The sequence below is a fragment of the Tigriopus californicus genome, chromosome 7, assembly GCF_007210705.1.
Source record: "Tigriopus californicus strain San Diego chromosome 7, Tcal_SD_v2.1, whole genome shotgun sequence".
Taxonomy (NCBI): Eukaryota; Metazoa; Arthropoda; class Copepoda; order Harpacticoida; family Harpacticidae; genus Tigriopus; species Tigriopus californicus.
The window spans coordinates 14187932-14203073 of record NC_081446.1 but is presented as its reverse complement, the minus strand read 5'-3'; the positions used below and the strand labels follow the sequence as shown (position 1 = coordinate 14203073).

Below are 15142 nucleotides of genomic sequence, written 5' to 3'. Positions count from 1 at the left end.
TTTTTTTAATAGAATGAAGCCAGCCCAGATTGGTCGGGCTCTACTTTATAGCTGAAGAGGGAAATGATAACACGAGGAGGCTCATAAAGATGTAAACATACTCATTAAGCCGAGCGTGTTTACGGCGAACAACGCAAATCGTTGATCCTCCTCGTCCTCTTCATTCTCCAGATTTTGTCAGATCTTTGTGCTAGTTCTCGCAGTTGTCGTCCCGGGCCATAAAACAATCATCGGCTTTTGCATGTCGTACATTCTGTGCATGTATGCACAAAAACACAACAACTTGAGCGTGACCTTTCTTCAATTGGGCAGAAATGCGCGGCCAAAATGTTTGTACTCACCTCATGAGGACTAATCGGTGGTGAAAATGAATAAACAATTGACGGCCAATGGCCTCCCTTGGGCCCAGATAGTATTAGTTTTTCCTCTTCCAAAGCGATGCCAATCAAGACCTAGAGAATGATTGAAGTGCAGAGTGGCATTTAGTGCGAGTATCAATCTCGGTAAATTTGGACTGAATCCCGTTTGAGTGGTCCAATGAGCGGATGGGATGGCTGCTCGTCATACTCGTTGGCTGCAGCCACCATCCTTGTCACAACTCGGTTCCTATTCATCATTCTTTGTTTGACCGATGCCCCTTCCCGAAAATAGTTGAGGCAAAGGAAGAGATCGCTCGTACAAGCTGACAGCTCCTTTAAACAAACTTGGCAATACCGTCCATCAAGATATCCAGCGCTTTTGATAGATCCAATGGCAGAGCCAAAAAGTCGAGAAAGAGCACCCAATCAAAATGACGAGCTTTGCATTGCAGGAACACCCTTTCTTTTATGTAGTAGCACTATGTATTGTGCCTACGCTGACCTTTCTTCATCCTTCAGCTAGTCGTTGTCGTCATCATCACGGCCATCCCGACCGTATTTAGAATTTGCTTGCACTCCCCAATGTTCTGATCCGATACATTTGGCATTCAACGAGAGTAATCCGGCTGTCTCACTAGGCTTCTTCAACTTTTACCCTGTCTCCATTCAGCATGTACGTACACTACATGGTAATATGAGGGGCGCGCGAACGAATGGATGGATGGATAGATGGATGGATGGATGTTGGTGGGCTTCGTTCGGGTCTTCGAATATTGCCCGGCGACTGGCAATGCATTTCAACAAATCTATGAGATTACAGTAATACCCGGGTTTTCCTTCTCCTCATTTCGTATTTCGCCTGCACATAATCTCCTACATCCGTGTCAAGCATGCGAAGAAGAAGAAGAAGAAGAAGAAGAAGAAGAAGAAGCACACAGCATACAGTACATACACACACACACACAGAGTGAGAGAGATGAAGAAAAAAAATGCTCGCACCATACAACACGCATCATTACTCGGCTACTACTCCGATGATACTCACTCGTTCGCTTTTTGAACTACGACGATTCGATGAGGTTTCATCGAAGCTCCGGGCAAGAGTGTATGTAGTCATATTGTACTGTAAACGACCTCGCCATCCAGTCCCGAATGGCCTCATTAAACTCAAATTCGAATTCTTTTTTGTCAATGACCCTTGAGTTCAAATTGCTCCAATTGGTCCATCCACATGGGAGGCAATCGTCAAATATTGGAAGGCCAGATTGGATGATTAAAGCTTAAATCCGATGAATGAGAAATTGATAACAACGCTTCAAATGTCTCATTATGAGCCCCCATTTCCAAATTCGACGATCTACGTATATACAGTATATACACTATGCATGTAGTACAGTGTGTATGGGTGTACCCATAGATTAGTTTAAACACAGGGATGTGCATATCAACCCCAGGCATATCAAACCAGAACATCGATCACGATCTCGGTGGGTTATTGTAAGGCGGCAGGCAGTATTTGACGTAAATCCAGATTGACTACAAGTGTAGCAGCTTTATGGTGGACTTGATTTATGCTCGAATCCAACACATGTTCTCGGGTTGGAAATGCAGTTTTTTTTCGGTACAAGAAAAGAGCTTTGATAGATTTGGCTCGGCTCGGTTTTCAAAGGTCAGAGAGGCACTTTTGATCAAGTCACGGGTTAGCGATCCTGCTAATAAAGAAAAAGCATATGCCGTATGATAATAGAGGCGTAATTCTATCTACCCGACTCACTTGGACACTCGCTCGGGTCTCGCTCCAAAGAAGGCTGGGCATGAAATTAAACCGCTTGAAATCGTTGTCTCGTTCCGTCGTCCCTCTTTCGGCTCGAAAAATATCAAGATTACTATCTATTCAACAAACATGAAAGAGTTCTTTTGAAATGTTTTTGGAGCTCACTTCAATTGAGAACAAACTTCAGAAAATATGAATAGGACTCGTTAAAAGCAACACTAGCAGCACCACTTCAAGAGATCAGACGATAACCGAGTCAGACTGCGGTGCAAGTTGGCGTTGAAAACGGCCAAAGATTCTTCGAATCTAGATGAGGCGAGTATAAATCCTAACAGCAGATATCTCAAAGCCATTGCAGTCCAAAGCGTGTAAAGCGGTTTTGGGATTTATTTCGTTCTAATCTAAAACTTGCTCTGCCAGTGGGTCGATCCATAAGTAAGACATATTCGTAGTACAATTCTGTGAGGGTAACGAACCGAGTCTATGGAACAGAGCATTGTCTCCCTAAGGACGAAAACTAAATGAACTTTCTTGCTCCCAAATTTATCATGAATACATGATAAGCCGTCCACGTCACTAAGATTGGGTAAAATGTTGCTGTGCATCCCTCTTAAATTCCTGTACTTTTTTTTTCTTTTTTAGCAATGAACTGCCAATGAGTCGGATCCACTTGAGATGACAAAATGTGTCTTTTAGTTCTTTGAACGCTTTTTCGCCCCTGGTCCGCCAATTCTGACATTCACGCGAGTCGCCTCATTTCCAGAAACTAAAAAGGTCCATTTGGAAGGGAACTCTAGACTCTATAGGTTAGGGAAAGAAGAGTGGAGGAAAGTACAGAAACGACAATGGCGGTGATGGTGGTGGTGTTGGTGGTGGTATCTCTCTCGTTCTTTCTTTCTTTCTTTCTCTCTTTCTTGGAGAATTGATGTCGGTCTCTGATGAAAATTAATGGCGACACTCTTTTTGCTGGCACACAAGAGTGGGCACCACACAAGGTAGTCAGTCTAGAGTGGAGTCTCACAGCCATACCACGGTTGCATAAAGTAGTGTACTAGTGAGTGATGGAGTAGACTCCTTTTGTGAGAGTATTTTTTTGACGAAAATTACAAGAGATTTCCTTTCAACGCTCGGGACAAAGGAATAACGACATCAAAAGGGGTTTTCATACCTCTTTACGTCCATCCAAAGCTTGCAATAATGAGATGTTATGTACAGTCGGGACCACGGTCGTCTGTCCGACTGTGGGGGACAATCGATCTAATGTATGGGTACAGTCTCTCAGAGATGTCGTTTGCCTCCATGTGTTTTCTCGTATGTGTCAACACCTCAAGTGAACGGGCACTAGGACTCTGATGAAGAGACATGCCTTGAAGTACAGGGTCGTGGTGTCAAATCCCTTGGAATTGGGAGACAGCCATCACCCAATGTGCCCCTGTCAATCAGGACGTGAACGGCCGGAGAAGGCTGCCCGGCCAAAGAGATGCTCCCTAGTTCGAAGGCAAACGGACATGGGGGATAAATTCCGAGCCATTGGACAGATGTTAAAAAAACCAGAGCCACAAATTGCCCATGGAATCCAACCTGGGGTCTTCAGGGGAAAGAGATAGGAGTCGATTTCCATCGGCGATTGCCACGACCAAGCACGCAAGCCCCCTTGTGGCTGGGTGCGTTTGCCAAAGTAATTTATCTTGATGAAATCTCTCCATATCAGTCATCGTAACTCATTAGGGAGCGAAGGTATTTTCGCCATAAGAAGCTCGCCTTATCATCTCGTTTTGTGCCCAAAATACCCGAAGCCCCGAACTTGGCCAGGACAGGAAACGACAGCGACGTAGTCGTACTAGTTCAAACACACCTTTGATCTTTCAGATAATCATCCGCAGCCAGAAACGTACGGAGATAGAGCCATTCCCACTCGAAAAGTGGCAGACCTCATGAAGACGCCGAGTCTCGTCTCTCTTCTCTCTTCTCCATTTCCAGTTCTGTGGAGCTCCTAATGACAACGCGAAAGTTCAGCAACTTTGTTCAAGCGAGAGATGATCCTCTTTGTTTTCATAAGCATCCTGGGGAATGTCGAGGATCGATTCACCCTCACCCATCATCCATCCAGGCTGTTTTCTACGTAATTGTTCTCGTTGTCCTTCTTGAGCTTGGTCCTGATGACTTTGAAACTACTAGTGTCCGTGAGAGAAGTGGAGCAGAAGGGTGTTTTTAACTCGCTTCAACATGTTGAATCGGTCACTCTAGTTTCTTTGAGGAAAGGAGGCGTGGAAAAAATCGTGAACGAGCACTTTCAGGTTTAATTATCTGGCTTGACCAAGTTGGCCATACGGTGGGTGTTTGGGCGGCGTTTATGACGATGCTAATGCTCATGGGCAAGTTAGATCCTCGGATATAAGTGTCTAACACTCAAGTGAGGACTTTATGGTTGTTGGTCTTTTTCAAAATTTGTTTATCACAAACGATCAAGTTCGCCCGTAAAACCCGGCTAATCCATTGTAATACACCCGGGGCTTTGACGGCAACTCTGCTCACTATTCTCTCAAGATCATCATTGATCCTTTCAAATCTGTCTGAAACCTTGTCCTATTCATGTCCTGAGCATATCATAAAGCCTGTCCAATCAGGTCAGCCGTTCACGAATTACGCCAAAAAACTTGATGTGGGACACGAATGTACATTTAAACACAAGGTCTGTTGAGCTCGAGAGAGTGAGATGAGATCGGTCTTCGTACAAAATATGTCCACTTGCAAATATTCAAGGGTGGCACTATCAGATTGAGACGAATCTGATGATCAGAAGCCAGAGAGAGGCGAAGAATCCAAGTGAGTCAAGGGACACTCGTTGAGTCAGGCGAGGTAGCCAAAATCTCCTGAAAAGTGGAAAAGCGATGTCGCTTGACAAAGACTCATTGTTTTGTTATTGTCTTGTTTCATTGTCGTCTTTAAATATCGTGGGAAATCTATTCAAACAGGTGTGAGAGGTGTGAGGAGGAGGAGGAGCACGAGGAGGAGATCTGCTAGGTCTACAATATCGAACCAAGCTCACCCAGCTCATCCGTCCCGTCCTAACCATGAGAGCAAAAGCAGGATGTCGGGTGAAGTGATGATTCATGAGAGTGACTGGTTGCTAACCCGATACTTTTCAGGTGTGCGTGATGGTGTGTCTGTGAGTGGTTGTTTTAATTGGGTGTCTTCTTTGTTCCACATCAGATTGAATTGTGTGGTGCAAATCACGAGAAACAAGAAGCGTCAAATCCGAGCTCTGTCGAAGATCATTGTTTGTTGCCGTCATAAAAAGTGCTCTTGAGATGCACTTCATCGTCTTCTTACCTGTGCAAACTGCCCCTAATCCGCCTCCTTAACCAACTTAATCCTACCTTTGATTTAGATCATGGCCACTAATCCCATCGGAAAACATCAGTGGCCTCGCCATAAACCCGGTTTTACTCCTATCACCAACTGGACATCTCGTCCAACCAAGCGAATAAATGGCAATGTGACGTTTGAAAGCCATCCATTTTGAGCCAATGTGTTTCTTTTTTCTATTCCTGCCAATGGAATTTATGACGTATCGATTTCCAGTCTCTCAATTACCACGACGGGTGTTTCTTTTCTTGATCCAAATTGGACCCTGCCCTCCCGACGATCATAAATATCATAAATACACGCAATTCCAAGGAAAACGATTCGATTCCCAGATGAAGGATTGACGGAACCAAATTCGCAGCCACATCCACTTCAATTTGCCTAATTGAAATTGGATCCAAAAAAACACCGGAGGGAGAGCAGAAGACGCGTTGGATTTCCACAGGAAATGGCCATCCAAATTTAGCTCTGCGTGGAATTGGAATTGTTGTGGGGCCAATTAAAATGATTGGCCTAAATTCCACCCACGATCATTTTGAGGTCCGATCCACTCAAACCCTGACGAATTTGTGGCGAAAATCCTTGATTTGCTGTCCCACCCGATCCTCCAACAGGACCAAATTCAGTTATTTCTCGATCCAAGCGATCCGGATAACAGCTGAGCTGATACGTACGTATTTTCAATCAAGACGAAAACACTTCAATCATCCGAGGGATCCGAGACATGTTGGTGTCCTCTTGAGACAGCAATTGCAATGGTTCTCTTCTTGCCTTTCAATGAAAGTTGATTGACGCGGCGGACAGGGATTTTAATTTCTTCACCACAAGAAGAGAGTCCGATAGATCCGGAGGGGACCAAGACGACCACGACAAAGGCATCGAGGGATTAAGGGGAATGGGAGAGAGAGAGAGACAGAGAGAGAGAGAGAGAGAGAGCGAATGATGCAGGGTGGTCGGAAACCAATTACTCTCGAGAAAAATAAAAGTTAATTTTCTTTGACAAGAGGAATCTCTCAAGTCGTTTTCTTCGTGGTCTTTTTAAAGGTGGAGATCTGAGTCGTTGATGATGGGAGCTAGGTGCTTTTGTGGTTCGGCAGTCGCCTTGTCTCTAAAGATTGGGAGAGGAATCTGAGGCTATCTATTTACGAGCCATTTCTTGTTTCTTGGCAGACAACGAGAATAGGACCCCAGAAAGACGAGAGAGAGAGAGAGAAAGAGACACACACACACACTCACACAAGGACCACCTCAGCGCCATTCGTCGTCATGTGATGATGATAATGATGTTATTTCCGTGGGGAGAATCGGATTTCAAAACAAAATGAGATGCCATAAACGATGGACCTCACTTGTCGGCCACCATTGGAATCGTTGCCTTAACCATATGTTAATCTCATTGACTTGGTCCCGGGAATATGTACGTATGTACTCGATGGAGGTTTCGTGTCCACTCGCAAAGAGCACCCAACCAACAACCTCCATTGGAGAAGCGGAATCTGAGAGCGGTTGAAAAGGAAATTTTAATTATTGCCTTTGCCATTTACGCTCGGAAAACTCAACACGCAGGATTTACAGCCAACGATAAACGTTATCGGAGCGGAACCAGAACTATGCACGTAGTACGCACGGCGTAGTCCCTGCCCAGATTTCAAATCCCCGCAGAAATTGGCCCTCCAAATTTGCCTTTGATGAACGTCCCTCCGGGAATCCGTTTCCATATCAGAGTAATCTCGGAATGGCGAAGGCAATGAACTTAGTTAACAACCTCATGCGTGTACTATACACACACACACACACGGACATGGCTTGCCTTCAAGGATCCACAGTCTTCCCTGTTTGTTTCAAATTGCATCGGTAATAGACTGAGGACTACTCGGTAAGCGCAAAGAGTCAAGCGACCCCTGTAGTGGTGATTGCCGAGAAGCTAAACGGAAAGTAGGCGGAGAAAAAGCGAAGAACTGTTGAGGAAGAAATTGTACACCCCAAACAGCAGCAGCAACATAATTTTGGATTTAATGATCCTGCGGTCAAATTAGTAATTTTGAATTTTTCCACTGTCCAAGTCTTCCTCCCGCTGAGACAGGGTGGTAGTAGTGGTGGTGGTGATGGTGGTGGTGGTGGTGGACGTCAAGTCGTCAATGTCTCAGAGAAGCTCCGCCGCAATCACTTTTGTCGTGCCATCCATCTCGGGCTGTGGGGAAGTGATTTTTCATTTTTCTTCGACTTTACGGCCTTAATTACGTGACCACAAATTAGTCTCTAAAAACTATTGTTCGGTCCAGAGTAATTGGAACAGCGCAGCAGCCTTATCACTACTACTACGACTACTACTGCTCTTACATGCTATAATGTACACATACACGATCAAGCCCACTGATTGGACTCCAACTATTACGGCAATGTGTAATGTAAAACCAGGGACAATTAGCCCTTCACTTCAAGTGCGTGGCGGCGGCCAAGAGGAGCTTTGTAGTACTATTATCATTATTATGACTTGAGCTCATGTGAACGAAGGGCCATAAAATTGCCCTTTTTCTTCGCATCGACAAAGCATTATTACATACGCATAACTATTCACTAGTGTGTCCAGCGATGTTGTGGAGGATCTGTTAAATTGTGGAATATTCTCGGCCATGGGCGGATTTTAGCGCGAGAATGAACGAATCCCTTGTGTGCCTTTGAGTTCGTCAACGAGTGAATTCGGGGAATCGAGCGGCGATTTTCCAGTGGGAGAAAAAAAAGGTAGTTGTAATCTGCTCAAGCCAGTCCAAAATGCTTCGGATCCATTGGACAAAGGTCTTCTTTTAATGCACCTCTATTTGAGAGGTTTCACTCATGGTGAAGCGCTTGAACGAAGCCAAGATCAGCTCGATGAGTGAATATATACATCTGTCATTTTGGACAATTTATTCATTATTTAAGGGAGGGATGAAAGAGTCTCATTGTCCACTCTTATCGTAGGGTTTCTGGGGCTTCCCGAATTCACACTCTCGCTTTTTCTCCACCTTAATGCTTGTCATTCAATTGATCAGTTCAATGGTGACTCTCAGGATGAACGAGTGGGTCAAAGTCAGGAACCTCGTCCAAAGGATCATCACTCTTCACATGCTTTATAACTCTACTTTTTGGAATATCAGAACGATCATCATGTACAAACTGGCCACAAGTGGATGTTAGGAGACATGTGGCGCCGACCACAAAAGAAAGATCTTATTAGGCCCAGCGTTTCTCATTATCTCCTAAACAAACGTGGAATATTTTGCCAAACTGCAACAATTCGGGCCATTTCATCTGGAAAGTCAATGGAGTCAGAGCGATGGGCCCCCTCCCCACATAATGATAAGAATTGTGGTGAATGTTTTTTTATTATTTCCAATCAAATCCTGCGAGAGCAAAAGCTCTCTTTCTCTCTCTCTCTCTCTCATTCACGTTTGTGTCCCAACGATGTCGCACACATATGAGAAGGCTGGAAAATCCTTTTTACTGCCCTCACAATATTACCTCGAAATCCCCCTCAGAGCTTAGGACGTGATGGTGGCAATAAATTACATCCACAAAAATATGACAAGTCCTTCTCAAATACCGTCAAATCTCCCCTCTAATAACCCCCGCTACAAAAAGTGCTGCCAATTGAATGTTGTATAAATTTTCTTCGTCCAAACAAAACAACACCCGGGCAAGTGACTCAGAATAATAACATATATTAACTGAGCCCACACTTTTTACCCAAAAACTAATGACCTTGTTCCTAATAGTGAACTCTGTCATTGTGCTAATTTCGGCTAGGGAATGAAAGACCCGCATCCAGCTTACGTATTTGCCAGATTAGTGTCAGGTTTCTTCCTCGTCTAATCAAGATTTACTACCAATATGCGTTTGTTTGACGATGATGTTGATGATGATGATGGTGGCGGTTTCAGTGAGGTTGATGGCGGCATTAGTCTGATTGTAGAGCATTTGCTTTTTCGTGCAAGCCCACATCCACTGCTTGCGTTTGCATTATGTTCGTAGTTAGACATGGATTGGAATATGTAGTTACCTACCTAGAGTGTGTCTGTTGTTGGCGTCGGGTACGATTCAGGCCGACACGAAAGTGATCAAGGGCTTGTTAGCCTCCCTTCAATGTAGACACCTCGACGTTAAGTCTTTAGATTAGACCCCTGAGCGGATTTTATTACCGGACATGATGGCCCAGGGAGAAATCTTTTTATTGGCTTAGCAGTTTCCAGAAGTTTTTTTCCCCTCTTCTCTAATCTCTGAAATACCAAGGTCTCATGTTTCCTCCAGAGGAAACCGATTCACCCGTCACATCATCTCGGAACTCAGATTTCTGTTATGAATCTGCTCGGATTCCGGTCCCCATTCTCTTTGTCTTCATCTAGTCCTGAGTGCTCAAGATGTGGTTTCAAATCTTGGATCTGGATTTTTGAGTGAGGAATTGGAAAAATGTAAATTGACGAGCAATTTTCGGAAGACGTTTTTGAGTTCGGGTTCAACTTGGAGGGGGTCTCCCGACTGGCTTTCGGTGAGCACCACAGAGAGAGAAAGAGAGATGGACAGGCATTGTGAGGGATTTCAGGAACCCCCTCTGATCAAACAATGACAAAGCTAAGATTCCTGTCTATTGGAACGAGATTGAACAATTTCGAGAGCACACCCAGGATTCTCGTCACAAATAAGAGATTGAGTATTGGTGGACGCTCACAAAGGACCAGTTTCAATATCTTCCAAAAGCTGGATAAATATATTTTCTTTTATTGTCTACAAGGGCTGGTTACTTGCTATTATCTCAGCCATTAAATTCAAATGGAGGGTTGTTTTCCAGTAATTAGCTATTCAATTAAAAGAACACTCAGAGAGACAGAGCTCCTCCTCGAACAACTGAACCTTCCCAATTAGTGTGTTCCATCAAACCTCGAAACCAACTGTCATCTAAAAAACGAGCAAAAAGTGCGTGCAATGTAAAAAAAGGCCCGGAAACTAAAACAATCTGACCTGCGAACAACTGTTGCATTTTCTTGGAAAGTCGCTTTGAAAAGGAACATGTCATTTGACCGTTCTCAGTTACGGTTGCCGCCATAACGATGGGGGTGAGATCTGGGGAGCGAGCAGTTTGACTTTTGACTTTAGCATTGAGTGGCTCTCTATCTCTTTCTTTCTGTCTTTCTTTCTGTCTTTCTGTCTCTCTTCGTCGTCTTTTCTTGTGGCTCAGTTGGAGGGAAACCGATATTTTGACCAGTTTGATCTTTTGTCGTATCAGATAACTTGTCTCGATGAATCAGCGGGACAAGCGGGGAATCCACTGATCTGAGAGTCCAAGTGGCCGGCAGCAGTACGTAGGTTGAAGCAGGGTTAAAACATCAAAAAGTGTCATCTTAAGGGGTCTGCTTACAGCTTTCAGAATTCCGTGTTCAATGTGAAATCCGATGCTCGACTTAGTTGTGAAGCAGATTCCAATTTCCAGCTAAGTGCGAGTGCGATTCGTGAATAATGCACGCATGTCGGAAGGCTTTGGTAGACCGCAAATTTTTAGTTTCCTAACCAGTCGAATTGTACAATTCCATTTTGTGGCCTCAACCTTCAACGAGAAACCTCGAAAAGAGGAAAGGGAAACCGACCAACGACTCTTAAATGCGTTTTTTTTCGCCACTCAGTTACCCGATACCCATAAGAAATTAGTCATACCTCAAAAAAGCCCCTGTTCACTCAGAGTGCCGAGTAAATCCTATTGGTTTTTTGGCTAAATANGACTCTTAAATGCGTTTTTTTTCGCCACTCAGTTACCCGACACCCATAAGAAATTAGTCATACCTCAAAAAAGCCCCTGTTCACTCAGAGTGCCGAGTAAATCCTATTGGTTTTTTGGCTAAATACGCTGGCAAATGCCGCACTTTGAATTGCATGCTAACAACATCAAATTCGCGGTCAACCCCATGGCCAAATGTGGAAAAAAGTCTTCTTGAGTCAGTTGAAACGCATTTTAGCTCGCACCTCTTGTTTGCATGTGTCGCTTCAAATTTGCAAAAATTGGGCCAAAATTTGTCAACTTAATTTTTTTTCTTCAAATGCGCCCTCCTCTGCAAATTTGCTCGCAGGCTTTCAAAGATTGAGTCAAAGGGGTTGGCAGTTGGCACCTGTTCTTCCAGCATGCCTGACGACTGATCTGAGATCTTCAATTGGAGGTAGTAAAAAAGAGCTAAACTCAGCAACGTACGTAAAGGAACACATAACATGGAGATAATGGGTTGGGAAATTGTAACACCAAATGGCAATCACTTACTATACGGTACATGAAGGACGCCAAAGGTGCTCCTAGAACCGTTCGGGATGGTTGGCGTAGGACTCGGGGACTACGTTGTAGTACGTGCACATAGAGTATTATCCAGTATCCAGAGAGGAGAAAGATGTAGTATGTCCAATCTATTTTTCCACATTCATTTCATCATGAGCGAGCTATTCAAATTACTAGCCACGCCCATCAACTACGCCCATGGGTTTGAATCAAACTGTCTGAAAGGAATTTAATCTCCTTGCCCAATTGGGTTTCCAACTTGGAGCGTTCAACGAGCTACGCACAACTCAACCGGGTTGGGCCACAGGGTGGCCGAGTGGCCGGGTGGCCGGGTGGCCAAGTTGACTTTAAGCCTCGGTGGAATTTCAATATCCGCTCCTCAGGACACAGTTATGCGTATGGAACCCACTAGGGCCCAATCAATCGTGAATTACGTCCCGGAATTTCATACCACAATGGAGTGAAGAGCTTGAGCGAGCGGAATAATCACTTGAACAATAAACCCGCCTCGATGTTTGACCACCCTGTGGCCACGTTGTAAGTTTTCATTTGGTGTGGTCCGATTTGTGCAAAGTTTTTCCCCTCACCAAGATTTATTTATCCCAAAGAAGTGGCAGCCTTAATAAAGGCGGACGAAGGGGACTCGTCGCATTTAGAATTCCCTCCTTCTTCTCCTTTGATTCGGCAACATTTGGAAAAAGTCTGATTTGAAAGGAATTTATTGAATGGCCGACTGGTATGTGTGGGTAAGTGTGTACGTGAATGTGTCTGCCTGCACCTTCTCCGCGAGCACGGGAGAAGATTTCTGTACTTGAATGTGGATGGAGACTTGCCGACAGAGCGGGTAAAAAGTATTGAGTTGCCGACTCAAATCTATGAACGCCATTAATTCTACTTAAGGCTTCAAAGGTGAATGGATAAGGAGGAGGAGAAAGAGGAGGATCTCTCAATGTCACATAAGGAGAGGGGGGATTTAGAATGTTTGAGAAACGACTTCTGATGCATAATGTTGCTCCGGTGTTGAAATATCCATGTAGTGAGTGAGCTCGGCTCTAGCGGTGCTTGAAAGATGCCGAGATCCTCCCCATTCTTTGGATTCGTCAGATTTAAGGCCAAACACCGAGATTTCGAATGCATCAAGGGGAAGAAAAAAAAAGAGTCGGAATAAATCATATGCCAAAACGAACGTGCCTGACTTGGCGAAGGATTGAGGAAGAAGTAACTGCATACATACGTCCATACGTCCATCCATGAAGATGATGCAGCTAACAGCATGGCTTGTTTACTCGCACTTGAACATGACTCAAAGCGAACCGGATTTGTGATGAATGCCAAAAGGATCGGCAGTCTTCATTGGCTTTCCTTGTCATTCTCCTCGTTCTCCATGGATGAATTTGGTGGATAGAATCAATGTCAAGTGCAGATGTAGCCAAATATGTGAGCCACGCTGATTCCATTGAAAAGCCAACTCTTTGATGGCGGAGGAGACCTCCCTCTGAATAGAGTTGAGAAGCGATGAATGTTCTTTGCAATTTTCCATTCCCGGCAAATCGAGTATGGCAACATTACTCCGTTCCAATCAGTGATAGTGTCACAGCGATACCTCAGGATCAAGGCTCGTGTGATGAGCTTTAGATCCTAACACAAGTCCCAAGGCAAGGAAATGGGGAAGATGGAGAGCAGTCCAAGTAATATTGTCCAAGGGTGTCCAAGTGATACCAGGATTTGGATCGTTTTCGAAACCTAGTGCTACTATTCAATTCTAGTGTAGTCAAAGTACAACCCCTGTTACACAGTCAAAAGCGGAGTGAGTGTCTCATTGTGAATAGGCAAAAGAAAATGTCCGTGCAAATCCAAAGCACGACCGGCATTTGCAAGTAGATTGCTACTGCTGCTGTTGTGGTGATGGTCGGACAGACGACTACCAATGCGTTCTACTAATTCATATTGAATCAAATCCATTCCACGCTTTTGAAAGGCCATCAACGTGGTTGTCTGCCGTCATCTCTTCAGCTTCTATTTGAGCTCGGAACACAATTGAACGAGAAATGCCATACAGAAAGACATTCACTTTTACTAGCTAGCTCCTCCTGAACGGGACGTACAATACTCTCATCGCTGAACGACGAGTGAATGTGAACATGTACCCTATGAGCGTCTTTTCTTTCTTGGTACACTCAGCTCTGTGGGGCCAAAATGGAGTAAACCGAGCGAATGAAATGAATTGCAGGAACGAAAAATGGCGCCTTTTTTTCCCTCCCACTTCAAACTCGCCGCCTGTGCCGTTGCCCAGGGGTCTCATCAATTGGTGCTTGGATAGCAATTTGCCATATTTGGCTGGTCGAGGGTTTTTCCGTTGATTGAAGTAGCATACATACATGTATTCTATTCACTGGTCCTCGGAATGAGCAAACATTGGGAAATTATAATGAAGACATGGCCCATGTCATTCTTATCTCTCTCCCTCACACTCACACTCGCTAGTGGGTCGGTCTGGTTAGGTCGACAACCAGATTAAAAATGGCATTTGTCACTAGCTCGGTGGCTTGCGTGCATGCGTGCATGCGTGTGTTCGAGGAGATCACTTCACATGGTTGGTTGAAGGAAACTGGAAACACCCCCTTATTATTTCAAAGCCTGTCATTCACAGCTGCCACACCAGCACCAACACCATCCTCGTCATCCCGTGACTTTTTGCTCCCAGACTTGAGAGTTGAGGACCATCGTGGATGGATATTTTGACAATTCCTGAAAGAGAAATATGGACTTCTTGGCCGCCGGAAGGGGGAAGTGTTTTGGAGTCTGAACCCTCTCAGAACGACCGAGACGATAGAGAGCGAGCCAGAGCGAGCCAGAGTGAGCCAGAGCGAACGAGAGAGTCTCATGCCAATGGACAGTTTCTCTCTCGTACAGCCAGCAAGCGAGAGCCAGCAAAAAGAGGGGAGGGAAAAGTTCCCATTCCTATTCCAGTCTGACCCGAGGATTAAAGGAATACGTGGGCTTTCAGTTTTCCAATTTTAAAGGATTATGTTTCTCACGTCACACGCCCTCACGGACAAACCTCGAATGAATGGCTGGCTCTCTGGGTAAACAATTCTACGCCTTGGGGGATATGGGGTAGGCGCTACCTATACATAGTATATATGCACAGTATATAATACGTACTACTGTACGTAGCACCGCAAACTGGATACATCGCTTTGGTCGTGTTTCTTGGAACGCCTTGGATTTTTAAGTATGGAAATGAAAGCGGAAATGGGCTTGGGTGTAGTTTTGTGCTTTTGGAAGCGGGACCTCCATCTAGTTTGATAGAAGCGAGCAATTGTGTGTGGCATATATACTGTACAA

General features: G+C 44.6%; 1 long non-coding RNA gene across 1 annotated transcript; it reads left to right on the top strand.

Moving 5' to 3' along the window:
- The first annotated feature begins 4260 nt into the window (after window positions 1-4260).
- LOC131884005 (uncharacterized) lies at window positions 4261-6505 on the top strand. The gene is made up of 2 exons (XR_009373674.1): window positions 4261-4959; window positions 5109-6505. It is a non-coding gene; the product is annotated as an uncharacterized LOC131884005 (long non-coding RNA).
- The last annotated feature ends 8637 nt before the right edge of the window (window positions 6506-15142 follow it).